Source organism: Myxine glutinosa, chromosome 2, assembly GCF_964187855.1.
Source record: "Myxine glutinosa chromosome 2, kmMyxGlut1.1, whole genome shotgun sequence".
Lineage (NCBI taxonomy): Eukaryota > Metazoa > Chordata > Myxini > Myxiniformes > Myxinidae > Myxine > Myxine glutinosa.
The window spans coordinates 192,000,609-192,018,956 of NC_136262.1; the positions used below are offsets into that span (position 1 = coordinate 192,000,609).

Genomic DNA, 18,348 nt, shown 5'->3' on the forward strand with positions numbered 1-18,348 from the left:
TGTCTGGTTGATTTGTTTGTGAAGTAAATGTTAGCTCTTTCACGAGCCTCGATTCAGTATACAAAAAAAAAAAACGCACATTTCATTTGCGTTTGTGTTCACAATAATGAGACCCCAACACACTGTAAATCAAATATACTCGGCCACCTGCATCTGAGTGTTTGTTTGCCAAATGTCGTGTTATCGGAAGAATTCTCATAAGTTGTTTGGTCAACCTGTGTCTACTCGATTCGAATTGCGATTCGATCACACACTACCCAGATACCCCCTGCCGTTCCAGGCTCGTTTGGACCATTTCTATACTGGTATCAACCGTTCCCGCACTCACCTATGCTTATTTAATCGATGCACTTATGAGTGGTGCCGTTCTGCCCAAATGTTTACAGACAAGATAATGTATGGTGATGGTGAAAGGACTATGTTGAGCCTGTTGAGGCTCACCTGTTGACTACTCGTCATCACACAAAATGTGCATGTTTATCATGTTGTTTAAAGGTGTTTGACTTTGGGTAAGATGCTTATGCCATATTTACTTGTGCTCCACTATCTTGTTTCTCTTCAGTCAAGTTGATCGAAATATACAGCATGGATTCACTTCAATGGGATCACCGAGTCGACCTCGTGTTGGAGTATGTGGAAGGAGGTAAGGTTTCTGATGTAATTTTGCTGAAAATCCACTGTTGGTGTCTATCAAGTCACACTTTTACTTGAGTAGCTAAATAAGTTAGTAATTAGTAAACATGAATTATGATGTCCTGATTGTTGGACCATCTCTTTCAGTTCTGACAAATCTCAGTTTCACTCTGTCACTTTGGCAAGATTGTAAAAAAAAACCCAAAAAAAACAACTGATCTATTTTCCTGGTCAGACACAGGAAGTGGTTCGTTTTCTTGTCTTTATAGGCTTCACCATCAGCCATGACGTGGATCACATATCAAAGCTGTCTCCCAAACTGAGCTGCAGATTCCATCATTCCAAATAATCCCTTAAACTCATAGCCTGCACGGTGTCTGCGTTGGCCAATGGAGACCTCTTGAGAGCTTTATATTCCACAGGATCCAGAAGACCTGTTTGTGATTGTGCTTCCTCTCACATAGGTGATGAGATGGCAGCATCACTACCTGATTTGGTTTCTGTTAAATGAGAAGCTCTCAAAATTATCATATTATGTGATGAGGCTGAAACACATTGCGAGTTCCACACATGGCTGACGGGGCGGCTCATCTCATTTATGCGGCCTGTCAAAAGACAGAGTGTCTTGGAAGAGACTGATAAGAGTAGTGGTATAATGTCGGTTCTGGTGCGGACCACATTCCCCACATCCTCCTTACCCCCAAACCGAAACTGCCTCAACTCAAAAAACAGGAAGTGACTCACCACAAACCGGTAGTTTAAGGGGTAAATAAATCTTGTGTCCCAAACCCATCCCTCTCTGTACCCACCATACCCAGTCGTACCCTGCTGCTCCTGGACTCCGTGTCCTTTCCTCCTGACAAGGTGGAAAAGTTTCTGTCAACCCTCGACTCTGATTCTGCAACTGGACCCGACGGCATCAGCCCACGGTTCCTAAAATCCTGCTCTGCTGCTCTATCTCACCCTCTCTCTGTTCTCTTCACCCTCTCTTTTGCTCAAGGTCAACTGCCATCTGCTTGGAAATCAGCCAACATCACCGCTTTGCACAAAAAAGGTGCAAAAACAGATCCTAGCAACTACAGACCAATCAGCCTTCTCCCAATTATCAGCAAAGTCATGGAATCCATCATTGCTTCGGATATGAAATCTTTCCTCTTCTCCAATGGCTTGATCTCTGATCATCAATTTGGTTTCAGACCAGGTCACTCTACTCTGGACATGCTGCTTCTGCTGTCTCAACAATGGATGGAGGTCCTCAATGCCAAACAGGAAATTAGAGCTGTCTCCCTCGACATATCACGTGCCTTCGACACGGTCTGGCACCCCGCTCTGCTCACCAAACTCTCCTCCTTTGGTATCCATGGAAATCTCCACGCATGGCTGGCGGACTTCCTCTCTAGTCGTCGTCAACGTGTGGCCCTGAATGGGTTTCTCTCATCTCCTCTTCCTGTTCAGGCTGGAGTTCCCCAAGGCAGTGTTCTGGGCCCCATGCTTTTTCTGGTCTTCATCAATGATCTCTCTGACTCTCTCAAAAATCCTCTCTATCTCTTTGCTGATGACTCCACTCTCTGCCGCTCCATTCCTCTTCCCTCAGATCGGCAGTCTGCTGCCTCCTCACTCTCTGAAGACCTGGACAAAATCACAGACTGGTCAAACAAGTGGAACATGTCTTTCAATCCTGACAAATCTCACACTCTTACTATGTCTCTCCGAAAAGATCGACTGGACAACCCTCCCATCTACTTTCTCAACAATCCTCTCCAAGAAGTTCTGTCGCTCAAGATTTTGGGTCTCACTATCTGCCATGATCTTTCTTGGGAAAACCATATTTCCAAGCTGGCCTCCAAAGCCAGTCGCCGACTGGGCATCCTCCGTCGTGCGAAGTCCTTCCTCGGCACACCTGAGCTCCTCACCACATACAAGGCTTTCATCCGCAGCTCAATGGAATACTGTTCTCCCCTATGGGCCGGTGCTCCTGCCTCACACCTAGCTCGGCTTCACGCTGTTGAAACCAAAGCTTTCAGAATTATTGGAATCTCCCGCGATGAAGCTATCTCTGAGGGCCTTTCACTCACTCACCGCAGGCAGGTAGGTGGTCTTTCTGTCTTCTACCGACTCCTCTCCGGCCTTGCACCCCCAGCTCTCTCTGTGCTCTGTCCCCCAAATATTCCTACAGGTCGCACAAGATCTGCCAGCAACCCTCTGATGGTTAAACTGCCGAAATCTCGGCTCTCTGCTCACCTTCACTCTTTCATTCCTCTTTTCTCCCGCCTCTGGAACAAACTCCCTCACTCCCTTCAATCCCACTCCTCCCTCCAGGTCTTTAAAACAGCTGTTCACCACCATCTCTTATCTTCCCCCATCCAAAACCTTGATCTTTTCTACCCCCGCTAATTCACCCCAGATCCACCTTGTTTGAAATTCCAACTTCTTTCCTGGAAGTCCTGGCAGTGTCCATATGTTTTATACCTCTCCCACCGCCCCCTTCCCATGCCCCCCCCCCCCCCCCAAAGCCCTCGCCCTCTCTCAGATCTCTCGATGTCTCCATGTCTCTCGGTCCCTGCTCTCAAATGTTGTGTTTGTGTCCTTCCCTCTCTCTCCCCATCTTGTCTACCGCTCCCGATGTTATATGTTTTATGTGTCGGTTTGTCTTTCTGTGTGATTAATGTTCGCTCTTTCACGAGCCTCGATCTTGTATACAAAAAAAAAAAAAAAAAAAAGTGCCCAATTAATTAATTATTTTTCAGATTTCACGATTTTCAAAAAATGAAAAAAATTGATTTTCAAAATTCCCCAATTTGTAGTTTTTCCCAATTTTCACATTTTCCAAAAATTTCTAAAATAATTATAACAATCAGTTTTTTAACCATGTGGTTAAAAACAATTATTTTGCGAATATTGGTATTGCTCGTTTGTAAACATTTGTGAATATTTATGACAGCGAATGTGAATCCCCATGGAGAACAAGCATGGACCCCCGTCGCAATCCGAGGGTCATGCGGTCGGTTACCCTCCATAAAATAACTCTCATCCCTTACTATTACAAACTAATCCTTTAAATAAGAAATAATAACTTTAAAAAAAAAAATTTTTAGTTTAAAGAAATATAGTATATTAAAATGGTGTATTGCTACGTTTGTGAACGTGAATATAAACATTATAAAAATCATGAGCTCACCCCCAAACACAGGGCTGAAGAGCTACAGATGATGGTGCCGCTTGAACGAGAAAAAATATATTGTCACGTTTGTGATAAGAAAGTCTTGAAGAGGAGCTTTCCCACTTATCTTAAATCACACAAACACACACTCAAACTTTTACATATGGGAGCTCCACCCGAACGAGAAACAAAATATTGTCACGTTTGTGATAAGAAAGTCTTAAAGAGGAGCTTTCCTACTCATCTTAAATCACAAAAACACATAAAGTTGTTGGGTTACACGATTAAGGACTGTGATGGATGGAGCATTTAATGGACATATTAAAATAAGGATTTTAAATTTACCACCCACAGAACCAAAATCAATAGCTGAGGCGGTTGAAACAGTCAAACCCGCCATTGAAAGGCGAAGTAAAGAATGTTTTGGGTGAGATTAAACCCCTTAAATTTTATATGGGAGTGAAAATGGAATTGAAAAAACCAAATACTGAAATAGAGGATCTTCTTATATAACGTTATATGAGAACAAAACCTTACTTTATTGCATCACTCCAGGGATTCTTATTAACGGATGTTTATGATAAACTTATAGAACAAGAAGAACAGGTGGATCATTTGCTTGTGGGTAGTGGATTTACGATTACTAGAATACTTTTCATCGATATACACGTGAAATACACGTTATATCATACCCGCTTCCGGTCCCTCGAGTGACGAGGCTTGCTTCGATCTCTCCACGACATCAAAGTTTGAGTATTTTCCCATTCGTGTCTTTGTCAAATTTCCACTGCTTATTTTATTGTGTATGTGTTATTGTGTGTTTCTATTTAGTTTTCGTTTTGTAATTATTGCAAATTTGTGTGTAATTAGTCGTTTTTTGTTCGCACCTCATGCGCGGCCTGGTCTCTCCAGGCTCCCTCCCCCTCCCCCCCCTCCGTCAGTATTTTGTGAATATAAGTTCTTTCCTTCATAGTATTTGCTTGTTTCTTTGATTTTCTTTTCTCCCCCCTACCTCTCACGAACATCTTACGCTTTGTCCAACGTTTTAAAAACAAAACCAACAAACAAACAAAAAATTAGATATTAATTCTTTCTCTCCTCCCGGACACGTGCTTGTTCGCTCTCCTCCTCGTCTCGACTTGTGCCCCGCCCCCTATATCTCGTTTTTCTTCCACCTCTGCTCCTTCTTTCTCAAATCCACGTTCTCACTTAGAGACATTTCCCAGTTATTTTTCATGGTTTTGTTTAAATATTATTAAAATATGTTTAAACCGCAGCCGTGATGCTTACGCCGCCCTCCCCCCCCCCCCCTCCCCCCAGAATTTCCATGTTTTAAACGTTTCCCAGTGTGTACCCTGGATTAGAATAGGTACACCGTATCCCTGCGTGTCGTAAGAGACGACTAAGAGGGTTGGCGTCAGGAAGGGCATCCGGCCATAAAAACATTGCCTCAAAAAGAGAACTATGACAATTACAACTACATATGGGCAGGGTACAGCCCGAAGTGGAGATAGGTTTCTGAGGTTTGGGACATGGAATGTAGGGACAATGACAGGGAGATCAGGAGAAGTGGTGGAAGTATTGGTCAGAAGAAGAGTGGACATATGTTGTGTGCAAGAGACGAGATGGAAGGGAAGTGGTGTGAGAATGGAGAAGGGTAGGCAGGGACAGAAATACAAGTTTATGTGGCAAGGGTGCCTGGAGGGTGTGAATGGTGTTGGTGTCCTGTTTTCTGAGGAGTTTGTAGACAGTGTGGTGAGTGTGACTAGAGTGAGTGATAGGCTGATGATGGTGAAAATGATGATTGGAAAGCTCTTGGTGAACGTCATCTCGGGATATGCTCCACAGGTTGGTCGAAGCGATGAAGAGAAGGACAAGTTCTGGTGTGCGATAGAGAAGCTGATGGAAAACGTGAAAGACGAGGAAGTTGTTGTGGTGGGAGGAGATCTAAATGGACGTGTGGGAAGGAGTATGGATGGTTTTGAGGGAGTTCATGGGGGTTACGGATATGGTGTGAGAAATGGAGAAGGTGAAAGGATTTTGGAGTTTGCTGATGGAGCTGATTTGTTGATTTGTAATACTCAGTTCAAGAAAGAGGATAATAAGCTTGTTACATACACGTCAGGTGGGTCGACGACAACCGTTGACTACCTGATGGTGCGTAGGCGAGATAGGGGGCACCTCCGGGACACAAAGGTGATCCCGGGGAAGGAGGCTGTTTCACAGCACCACTTGGTTGTCTGCGACATATGGGAGAAAGGTGTGAGGAGAGCTCGGCGGGTGAAGTACCAACCGAGAATGAAGGTGTGGAGGTTGAAAGAGGTGACAGTAAGGGAGGCATTAAAAGAGAGGCTGAGTAGGGTAGAGGATGATGTGGTTGAGCTTGAAAGTGGTTGGATGTCAATGAAAGCTAGTCTGTTGGGAGCCGTTGGTGAGGTATGTGGATGGACAAAAGGCCCACCGAGGCACTCGGAAACATGGTGGTGGGATGATGAAGTTGGAAAGAGGATTGACGAGAAGAGGAAGAAGTTCAAGGAGCGGCAGAAGGCGAAGGGTACGGGAGCAGAAACAGCAGAGCATGAAAGTTATAAGGCAGCCAGGAAGGCTGCAAAGAAAGAGGTAGCAAAGGCGCAGGAGGCATGTCGGAAAATGTTCGGAGAACGCTTGGATTCGGAAGAGGGTCAGAAAGCAGTATTCAGGATTGCAAAGCAGATAGCGAAAGAGAGGTGTGATGTGATGGGGGTGAGTTGCTTGAAGGATGAAGTGGGACAAATCGTTGTCGACCCAGATGGAAAAAAAATTCAAAACTTCCAATTACAGACTTGGCATTTAATATGGAATATTTTTTTGTGGGGGTGAACTTACTTTTCAAGTTGACTTAGAACCAAAAGTTCATTGGAATTATGTTGAAATTATTCTAGATTTTGTTAATGTGACCTTTAAAAGAAACAAAAACCACATTTGACATTTCAAAGCAAATAAATTGATCCTTGAAAGTGATGTAAACTGATATTGAACTCAATTCACGGACAGTACTGTGTTAAACTTCTGTACGTTTTCCAGAAGTATTTCTTTATTTTGCACATTAGCCAAAAATTTTTTGACAAAAACAAAAGTTAAATTACAACTGGGATTACGGACAGTAAAATTACAGTTCAGTACGTCGTCTAACCCCCACGAGCATTCAGGAGAGCACGTACACGTTGAGGCATGCTGTTCACGAGATTTGCCAAAGTTTGGACAGGAATCGCTTGCCATGCAGTGACAATAGCCTGATGCAATTCACGCACAGAGGTCGGCTGCTGGTCCAAGTGGTCGATTTGACGCGTTAATTCTGCCCACAGGTTCTCTATCGGATTCATATCCGGGGACATGGCAGGCCACTCCATATGCTCTACACCACGGTCAGCAAGAAAGTGTTGGATCATGTGAGCACGATGAGGCCATGCATTGTCATCTTGGAAGACAAAGTTTCCTCGAAAGGCTACACGAGCAAATGGAAGCAATGTTTCTTCCAGAATGGCCGTGTACTTGAACTGGTTCAGGTTTCCATTCAGAACAACCATGTCAGTTTTGCCCCCTGCATGAAAAGCAGCCCAAACGGTCACCCCACCACCTCCAGCTTGGACTCTTGGCACTATACAATCTTTGTTGTAGGCTTCATGCACTTGTCTGCGCACTCGGACGCGGCCATCTTGACGATAGACCAGAAATCAAGACTCGTCACTGAAGATCACGTGATTCCAGTGTCCTGGCTGCCATTGACTGTGCTCTCTGGCCCACTGCAATCGGCGCTGGCGGTGTTGTCTGGTCAGGCTTGGCTTTCTCAGGGGACGTCTGGCACGATAGCCTGCGTTAACCAGTCGTTGGTTGACTAGCCTTCTGGATACAGGCACATTTGGCAGTTGCTGCCACTCAGCCCTAAGCCGATTAGCTGACTTGGTACGGCCATTGCGGACTAACCGGTGCAGCTGGCGATCATCCCTCCTTGTGGTTCTGCGGGGACGTCCTGGCCCCGATATTGGAGGAGGGACACCCCTCTGAGCATTTCGTTTCGGGATCTTTGACACCTGACCTTGAGTGATGCCATACTGCCGAGCAATAGCACACTGTTTCAGCCCGGAATTTCGTAAAGCCACCACTCCATGACAAACAGCATTGTCGAGTTGACGGACCATCTCCAGAGGAAGCGGCAATAACTTTTGTAGACGTGCAGCAGTTGTTTTCCACTAATACAGAATGCAACAAGCCTTATATACCCGATTGTGAAGCCAATCGTGAAATGTACCTGTCCGTACATTTTGTCACGCCACCTGTGATATAATCCTGTTATTGACTTCTTGCTGCGACAGACAATCAGTGACATGGTTCTTTTAACAAAGAAATCACCGAAGCGTAAAAGAAACTCACCAGATTGATATTCTGAGTTCAGAAAGGAAACCCAAGTCAAGAAAAGAAAAATATTCCATAGTAAATGCCAAGTCTGTACTTCCAATAACTTACTTTTTTCAAACTTCCAACTTCCAAAACTTCCAAACTTCCAAAAAACTTCCAATTAAAGGAAGATGGAAAAGATATATGGAAATGCTGTTGAATACAGAGAATGAATGGGATGGCAACATAGAGAGTAACCCAGTTTTAGGACCGGCAGAGAAGATAAATGAGAAGGAAGTTGAGGAAGCGACAAAAGCAATGAAGAGTGGAAAAGTGGGAAGGCCGACGGGAGTTGTGGGAGATATGTTGAAGGCAGCAGGAAGTTGGGGTGTGAAGAGAATGACAGAGATCTGTAATCTAGTGGTGAAAGAAGGCCACATTCCAGTGGATTTGGAAGTGAGTACCCTCGTCCCCCTATACAAGGGGAAAGTTGACCCTCTGGAGTGTGGCTCGTACCGAGCGATAAAGTTATTGGAGCATGGAATGAAGGTATCGGAAAGGGTGTTGGAGAGGAGGATAAGGAAGAAAGTGAAGATCGACGAATTGCAGTTTGGATTTATGCCAGGAAGAGGAACGACAGACGCACTTTTCATTGTGAGGCAGTTGCAGGGGAAGTACATGGAGAAGAGGAAGAAGTTGTTTCTTGGGTTTGTTGATCTGGAGAAAGCATTCGATAGGGTTCAACGCAAAGTATTGACATGGGCATTGAGGAAGTTAGGAGTGGAGGAATGGTTGATCAGAGTAGTGATGGCAATGTACAAAAGAGCGTGCACAGCTGTAAGGACGAAGGACTGGAACAGTGGTGAGTTTGAGGTGAAGGTGGGAGTGCATCAGGGGTCGGTACTAAGTCCACTACTATTTGTAGCTGTGATGGAGGTGCTGGCTCAGAACGTAAAGGAGGGTTTACCGTGGGAGTTGTTGTATGCAGATGATCTGGTGTTGATTGCGGAAAGTATGGATGGACTGAAGGAAAAGATGAACAAGTGGAAGGAATGTATGGAGACAAAAGGTCTGAAGGTGAATATCAGAAAGACAAAGGTGATGGCAAGTGGTAAGCATGTGGTGAGGTGGAAAGAACTGGGAAGTGGCCCTGTGCTGTGTGTAGGAAGGGTGTCGGAGTGAACTCCATTCAATGTACAATGTGCGCTGAGTGGGTTCATCAAAAATGTAGTGGTCTGAGAGGGTCATTAACCAGTGTGGCAGCTACATTCAAATGTAAGGTGTGCACAGAGGGAGCTGCAGATGGAGGAAATGTTGAGTTGGATCTTGGAGACGGCGTGAAGCTGGAAGGTGTGAAAACATTTTGCTACCTCGGAGACATGCTGAATGGAGAAGGTGGATCAGACTCGGCAACGGTTGCTCGAGTGAGATGTGCATGGAAGAAGTTTCGGGAACCGAGTGGCGTGCTGATGATGAGGGGAGTGTCGTTGAAGCTGAAGGGAAAGGTGTATGCTGCATGTGTGAGAAGTGTTATGATTTATGGGAGCGAGACATGGGTAATGAACGTAGGGCAGCAACGAAGGTTAGAAAGGGTGGAAATGCGAATGGTTCGACGGATGTGCGGAATATCGTTGAGAGATAGGAAGACAAATGATGAATTGCGAAAGATGATGGGAATAGAGCCTGTGATTGATGCTGTGAAGAGGAACAGGTTGAGATGGTTTGGTCATGCGTTGAGGAAGGATGAAAGTGACTGGTTGAGAAGAGTGATGGAAATGAATGTAGAAGGAAGTAGAGGATGGGGAAGACCGAGAAAGACTTGGCTAAAGTTGGTGGAAGAAGAAATGCGGGCAAGGGGGTTAACAAGGAGAGAGGCAGAAAATAGGACAAAATGGAGAAGATTGTCATGGGGATCGCAAGGCTAACCCCCACTCTAGTAGGGAAAATGGCCTTTAAAATGCATGTTGTTGTTTGTTGTTGATATACACGTTATAAAATTAAACCCTCTTAAAGCCTCTTCTTACATTGATTTACCAAGAAAGTTAAAACTTAAAAAGGTGGTTATTGTCCCCCGTCGCACCGCGGAGCGAAAGGGGGACTATGGTTTTCCCCTCCGTCTGTCCGTCCGTCCGTCTGTCCGTGCGTGCTTGCCTGCGTATGTGCATGTGTGCGTGCGTGCGTAAGCGAAGGACCGCATTCAAATTTGGTGTGTGGGTGCAACCCACGTCAAAATCCAAGATGGCTGCCGCCATGTATGTCTGAACCTTGTGAGCGAAATATCTTGAAAAATAAGCGAAGTACCAACTTCTAATCTGGTGTGTGGGTGTGTCTCGGCATGAGGAAGAACCCTATTGAAAATTGGGTCGCCACGTCAAAATCCAAGATGGCCACCGCCATGTATGTCTGAACCTTGTCAGCTGAATATCTTGAAAAATAAGCGAAGTACCAACTTCTAATCTGGTGTGTGGGTGTATCTCGGCATAAGGAAGAACGCTATTGAAAATTGGGTCGCCACGTCAAAATCCAAGATGGCCGCCACCATATATATGTCTGAACCTTGTGAGCGAAATATCTTGAAAAACTAGAACGGGCACTCGGTAGAGCGCATACCTTCGCCGCAGCTACTGTTCTGTACTTGGCATGGGAGTGTAGGGAACAGAACAACAAAAATACGATTTTGACCTTTTCGTGACCTTGACCTTGACCTTTGACCCGATTGCTCCCAAAATCTAATCAAATGTGTCCCGTATAATAACCAATCATCCCACCAAATTTCATGCAATTCGGTTGAATACTTTTTGAGTTATGCGAATAACATACACACACACACACACACAGACATACAAATAAATACACAGCGATCAAAACATAACCTTCCGCTTTTGCGAAGGTAATAAGCGAAGTACCAACTTCTAATCTGTTGTGTGGGTGTATCTAGGGATAAGGAAGAACTTTAGTGAAAATTGGGTCGCCACGTCAAAATCCAAGATGGCTGCCGCCATGTATGTCTGAACCTTGTGAGCTGAATATCTTGAAAAATAAGCGAAGTACCAACTTCTCATCTGGTGCGTCGGTGTATCTGGGCATAAGGAAGAACGCTATTGAAAATTGGTTCGCCACGTCAAAATCCAAGATGGCCGCCACCATATATATGTCTGAACCTTGTGAGCGAAATATCTTGAAAAATAAACGAACTACTAACTTCTAATCTGGTGTGTGGGTGTATCTACGCATACGGAAGAATGCTATTGAAAATTCGGTCGCCACGTCAAAATCCAAGATGGCCATCGCCATGTATGTCTGAACCTTGTGAGCGGAATATCTTGAAAAATAAGCGAAGTACCAACTTCTCATCTGGTTTGTGGGTGTATCTCAGCATAAGGAAGAACGCTATTGAAAATTGGGTCGCCACGTCAAAATCCAAGGTGGCCGCCTCCATGTATGTCTGAACCTTGTGAGCGAAATATCATATCATCGCATGTTTTCTGCGTGTTCCACTTTGTCAACTCACATCACTTCCCCGACGGGGGACCTCGGCGTAATGCTTGTTAATATTCAAAATGATGATCATAAATGTTTTCTATTGGCTGTTCTTGCACACTTACATCCTCCTAAATGGAATGCTGAAAGGGTATCACATTATATTAAATATGAAAATACACTTTGTACTAATGATCTGCAATTTCCAATGGTATTATCTGATATTCCTAAATTTGAGAAAATGAATAATCTATCTGTTAATGTTTACGGACTAACGGGTAAAAACAAAGTTCAGGTTTTACAAACTTCTGAAAACTATAAAAATGATGAAACTCATATTGACCTTCTATATTATAATTTGGAAAAAAATTCACATTATGCTTCCATCAAAAATTTATCAAGATTAGTTTCTTCACAAATAAACAAACACAAGGCTAAAAAATACATCTGTGAGCGATGTCTCAACTTCTTTAATAGTCAAGAAAGATTAGACAAACACTTACAATACTGTGTCGTACATAAAGCCAACGTAATTAATATGCCAGCAGAAGGTTCAAACATATCATTCAAAGATTTCAATAAAACTATAGTCCATCCATTCGTGATATATGCCGACTTTGAATGTATTCTTGAGAAGATGGATAACGTTTCTTCAAATCCAAACGAATCATCCACGAATAAATATCAAAAACATACTCCTTGCGGTTTCTGTTATTGTATTAAATCATCTGTTGACAATAAATACAACAAACTAGAAATTTATAGGGGGGAAGACGGGGCTTCTGGGTTTATAAAACGATTAGAAGAGGACTGTGCTCTCTTAACGTTGATAATGGAACAAACCAATAAACCGATGAATCCTCTAACAAAAGAAGAAGAAACAGAATTTGGGCAATCAAATAGCATCTGTCATATTTGTGATAAGAAAATTGATTTGGAGGATGATCCAACGAATGTAAAGGTTAGAGATCATTGTCATCTTACCGGTGTAGGAGGATAGCATCACTCCCCAGGATTAAATCATTCTAGAGTGATATTTTCCTTGGGAAAATTCTCTCGAGTGGTTTTATCCTTGGATGATATCACTCCCCCTAGGATTTTAACACTCCCCCTTGCAGGATCAAATGACTCCCCAGGATTATAACACTCCCCCCATATATTTTTGTGATTTAAACAATATTTATTGCATGGTAATGACATACAACCATGACAAAGGTAATGAATATGAACATAAAATGATAAATGAATTGATAAACAGGGCAGAATGATGTCCTTTGTAAACGTCTCTCCCTAAAAATAAAAATACAATGTTTTTCGCATCCCTGTATTAAACTGGGTAAATCAAATAAAGAAAAGTATAAATTTAACATTCAAATAACAACATACACTGTAACCCCGATATAACGAACTGCTCGGGAGACATAAAAAAAAGTTCGTTATTTTGAAGTGTTCGTAATACTGAATAACGTACGAATCACCATTCTATCACACCTATTCATATGCAAAACAACAAACTCTTTGTATAGTTCATTCATGTACATTTTATTGTTCGATTGTATGAATAAAAAACTTTTAAAAGCATTGCTGTTGTGTCATTGTTTAAAAGTTCATGTATAAATAAAATGTTCAAGTACATTGGTACGTTTCCGGTCCGGTCGTGAGAGGACGCTGGCGTCACTTGCTCGCCGCTTCTCTGACTGGACCATTGTCCGTATCTTGCTTTCCTGGTGGTCGTGGTGGATTTTTGGCCATTGAGTCTGCCCTCTGCACGGTCCCGGCTCTGCTCTGCTGCTCCTGGCTTCACCTGCTCGGCTCCTTCGCTGTTTCCTCGGGCTCACTCTCGTGGGTTGTGCCCATTGTTTGCAGCGGCGGTGGTGGCGGTTTGCCGCCGTGATCTTGATTAGCGGCGGCGGTCGTTTGCCGCTGCATTTGCCGCTTTGCCTCCTCAACCTTGGCCTCGTGCTCGTCTCTTCGCTCCTGTCTGCCCTCTGCATGGTCCCGGCTCTGCTCCTGGCTTCACCTGCTCGGCTCCTTCGCTGTTTCCTCGGGCCCACTCCCGTGGGTTGTGACGATTGTTTCGCCTCCTCACCCTTGGCCTCGTGCTCGTCCCTTCGCTCCTGCTGGCATGGCTCTGCGGTACTCCGCCGCAAGGCTTCTCCTGCTTAAAACCCGCTCCACCCCATCATGCATCTCTGCAATCAAATCGAATGGACTCCTGCATCGACCCAGGTACATTCACCGTGGCTCCGGTCGTAAGTTTGTTTATTTACAATCAGGTCACTCCATCCCCATCCTCTGGTCGGCTCAGCGCACTCCCACTCATCGTCCCAACACACCTGGTCACAACAACGCACAAAATCGCACCTCCTGTCTGCGAACCCTGGCCAAATCACCTGGATTCATACCCGCCGTACAAAACAACATCAAGCTCACCCTGTTCAATACCCGGTCCCTCAACAACAAATGCCTCATCCTGAACGACTACATCCTGGAAAATAAACTGGACTTTCTCTGTCTCACTGAGACCTGGCAACAACCACTGGACTACTACACGCTCAACCTCACCACACCCAATGGATATTCTTACATCAATAAACCACGCTCGGAGGGCCGAGGTGGTGGAATTGCCGTTATTCACTGACAAGACATCAAGACCAACCTCATCTCCATCTCATCTGCTCCATCATTTGAACACCTGGCTTTTAAACTCTCTGGTCACACACAGTCAGACATGGCTGTTGTCTACCGCCCTCCCAAACAACACCCAGCATTCCTGTCTGACTTCTCCTACTTTCTGACCCAGCTATGTTCCCTCTCCCCCTCAATCCTCCTCCTTGGTGATTTCAATATCCACATGGACTCCACTGACTCCACGCTAACCACTGACTTCACTGATTTACTCACCTGCTTTAACCTCACTCAACATGTCAACTTTCCTACCCATAACCGTGGTCACATTTTGGACCTTGTCTGCTCTACTGGACTAATTTTGCACCATCTCTCTGGCTCCGACCTCACTCTCTCTGACCACCTAGCCATCACTCTGACCATCAACATCCCCACCCCAGCACCAAGGCATTATCGCACTATCAACTTCCGTAAGCTAAACGCTCTTTCACCTACCTCATTCTCATTGACCCTCTCTGAAAAAATGTCCACTTCTCCCTTCGTTGACCTCCACACCCCTTCTGACCTCACTGACTACTACAACCACACTCTCTCCTCCTGCCTTGACCAACTTGCGCCTATAAAAACCAAAACAGTTTCTTTCACCCATTCTGCTCCCTGGTTTACCCCTGAACTCCGCCTGATGAAAACTCGTGCTCGCCAACTTGAAAGACTCCGCAATAAAACAGGTCTCACAGTTCACTCCCAGGCCTACAAGGACCACATACAACACTATAAAGATGCCCTCTCCCGCGCCCGCTCCGCCTACTACTCTCAAATTATCCACTCTGGCTCCGGAAACCCAAAAGCACTCTTCTCTACAATAAACAAACTCCTCAGCCCCCTGAACACCACCACCCAGTCATTCACAATAGACAACTGCATCTCCTTCCTTTCATTCTTCCAACGCAAAATTGAAAACATCTACAACAGCTTGACCACCGCCGCACCCGCTCCCCCTCAAACCACCTGCCCCCCCTTATCCTGCCATCCCCTGTCTCAATTCTCCCCAGTCTCCCCTACTGACCTCTCTGAACTCCTCATCGGAATGAAAACTGCCACCTGCACTCTTGACCCCATCCCCTCCAGCTTTGTCAAGGCCCCCCTTCCTGCTCTCTCTCCACTTATCATTGCAACAATAAACTCCTCCCTGTCTACAGGCATCGTCCCACCATCCCTCAAAATTGCTGCTGTTACCCCCATTCTGAAAAAACCTGGACTAAACCCTGACACCATAAATAACTTCAGACCCATCTCCAACCTACCCTTTCTGTCAAAGGTTTTGGAACGCACTGTAGCCACTCAACTCAAACATCACCTCTCTGCCAATAACCTGTATGAAACATTCCAATCCGGATTCCACTCCAACCACAGTACTGAAACTGCTCTCCTCAAAATCACCAACGACCTTCTCCTCTCCTCTGATGCTGGCAACCTCAACATTCTCATCCTCCTCGACCTCAGTGCCGCCTTTGACACCATCGATCACACCATCCTCCTCACCCGACTTGAAACCACCTTTAACATTACCGGCACTGCCCTCTCTTGGATTAAATCATACCTCTCTGACAGACGTCAGTTCATCTCCATCAATAACTGCAAATCCCCCACTGCTCCCCTCCCCCAAGGTGTCCCCCAAGGTTCAGTTCTTGGCCCCCTCCTCTTCATCCTTTACCTGTCCCCCCTCGGTCACTTAATCCGCCGTCATGGTCTCCAATTCCACTGCTTCGCCGATGACATCCAGCTTTTCATCTCCACCATGTCCATCTCCACCGCCACCCACTCTATCCTGACAAACTGCATCACTGAAATAAAATCCTGGCTTCAAATCAACTTCCTCAAACTTAACTGTGATAAATCTGAAATAATCATCATTGGCCCAAAAACGCTCACCAAGTCCACCCATAACTTTGCCCTCAACATCGACGGTTTCCCAGTATCCACCTCCCCTCACATCCGGAATCTTGGCATCATCTTTGACCAAACCCTCTCCTTCGACAAATACACTAAACAGATCACAAAGACAGCCTTCTTTCACCTGAAAAACATCGCCCGTCTCTGTCCATCCCTCTCCTCCATGGCTGCAGAAAACCTCATCCACGCCTTCATCACTTCCCGTCTGGACTACTGCAATAGCCTCCTTTATGGTTCACCCTCAACAATCACCAATAAACTCCAATACATTCAGAACTCTCCCGCGATGAAGCTATCTCTGAGGGCCTTTCACTCACTCACCGCAGGCAGGTAGGTGGTCTTTCTGTCTTCTACCGACTCCTCTCCGGCCTTGCACCCCCAGCTCTCTCTGTGCTCTGTCCCCCAAATATTCCTACAGGTCGCACAAGATCTGCCAGCAACCCTCTGATGGTTAAACTGCCGAAATCTCGGCTCTCCGCTCACCTTCACTCTTTCATTCCTCTTTTCTCCCGCCTCTGGAACAAACTCCCTCACTCCCTTCAATCCCACTCCTCCCTCCAGGTCTTTAAAACAGCTGTTCACCACCATCTCTTATCTTCCCCCATCCAAAACCTTGATCTTTTCTACCCCCGCTAATTCACCCCAGATCCACCTTGTTTGAAATTCCAACTTCTTTCCTGGAAGTCCTGGCAGTGTCCATATGTTTTATACCTTTCCCACTGCCCCCTTCCCACGCCCCCCCCCCCCCCAAAGCCCTCGCCCTCTCTCAGATCTCTCGATGTCTCCATGTCTCTCGGTCCCTGCTCTCAAATGTTGTGTTTGTGTCCTTCCCCCTCTCTCCCCATCTTGTCTACCGCTCCCTATGTTATATGTTTTATGTGTCGGTTTGTCTTTCTGTGTAATTAATGTTCGCTCTTTCACGAGCCTCGATCTTGTATACAAAAAAAAACAAAAAAACTCCGTGCCCGTCTACTCACCCATTCCCGGACCCGTGACCACATCACCCCCGTCCTTTACAAGCTTCACTGGCTCCCCATCTCCCAGAGAATCCAGTACAAAATCCTCCTCTTGACCTACAAAGCCCTCCATAACCTGGCCCCATCCTACCTGGCTGACCTCCTCTCCAGACACACTCCCACCCGCAGCCTCCGCTCTGCTGGTACCAACCTCCTGACCCCCCCCCCCCCCCCCCGCCCCCCATCCGGACCAAATTTAGATCCTGGGGGGACAGGGCCTTCTCCATCGCTGCTCCCACCCTCTGGAACTCGCTACCTCACACCATCAGAGACTCCTCCTCACTCACCACATTCAAAACATCACTCAAGACCCACCTGTTCAACACTGCATTCAACATTTAACCCACAGCATCTAACCCCTGACTATCTCCTCTCCTTCTCCCTCCTTTGTGCTTTGAATATTTCCCTATTGATTCTTCTTTTTTGCAATTGTTTTTATGTTTTGCTATGCATTATGTTTTGCACTCTGTCAAAGCGTCTTTGGGCTTCCTGAAAAGCGCTATATAAAATAAATGCATTATTATTATTATTATTACATGTAATATTCACCGAATGTTCAATTTACTGCGTGAAGAAACTGGTAATCTTGGATTGTTTACTCTTGGAGGTGGCGTTTTCTTTGCCTGCATAAGATAATAGCTGACGGAGCTGTAAAACTTTAATGCTGTCGACTAGTTGCCCTTCAAACCAGGAAAGTGCTGTTTCAAGTCCGGCAATTACATCAGATGTTGCTGGAACTTCTTGTGGTTCATTGGTGTCATCAGAGTCACTTTCGATGTCACACTGCAGTGTTGTTTCACGAACGGAGGCGATAATTTCTTCATCGGTCATCGAACTGGTCACGGGAACGTCTTCATCGACGTCCACCCATAATCTTGCAAGATTATCCAAATCCTCGCCATTAACTTCAGCAATGTGCTGTAAATCTCTGGCAATTTCCGATAAAAGGACATCGTCACTCTCATCAAACTCAGGATCGGTGTTTTCTTCATTGGCTATATGCCTGCCGTAGATAGACTGCCTGATCGAGATCGCCGTCATTCGCCTGCCGCATTTTCTTCCGCTTCAAACCATCTTGTTGACTGCATTTGTGGACAAATTCCC

General features: G+C 45.3%; 1 long non-coding RNA gene across 1 annotated transcript in view; it reads left to right on the forward strand.

Moving 5' to 3' along the window:
* The first annotated feature begins 584 nt into the window (after nucleotides 1–584).
* Nucleotides 585–18,348, forward strand: part of LOC137422185 (uncharacterized) — a 47,532-nt gene continuing 29,768 nt past the window's right edge. Inside the window, exon 1 of the long non-coding RNA XR_013622595.1 lies at nucleotides 585–643. This is a non-coding gene — a long non-coding RNA (uncharacterized LOC137422185). The remainder of the gene's footprint in view (nucleotides 644–18,348) is intronic.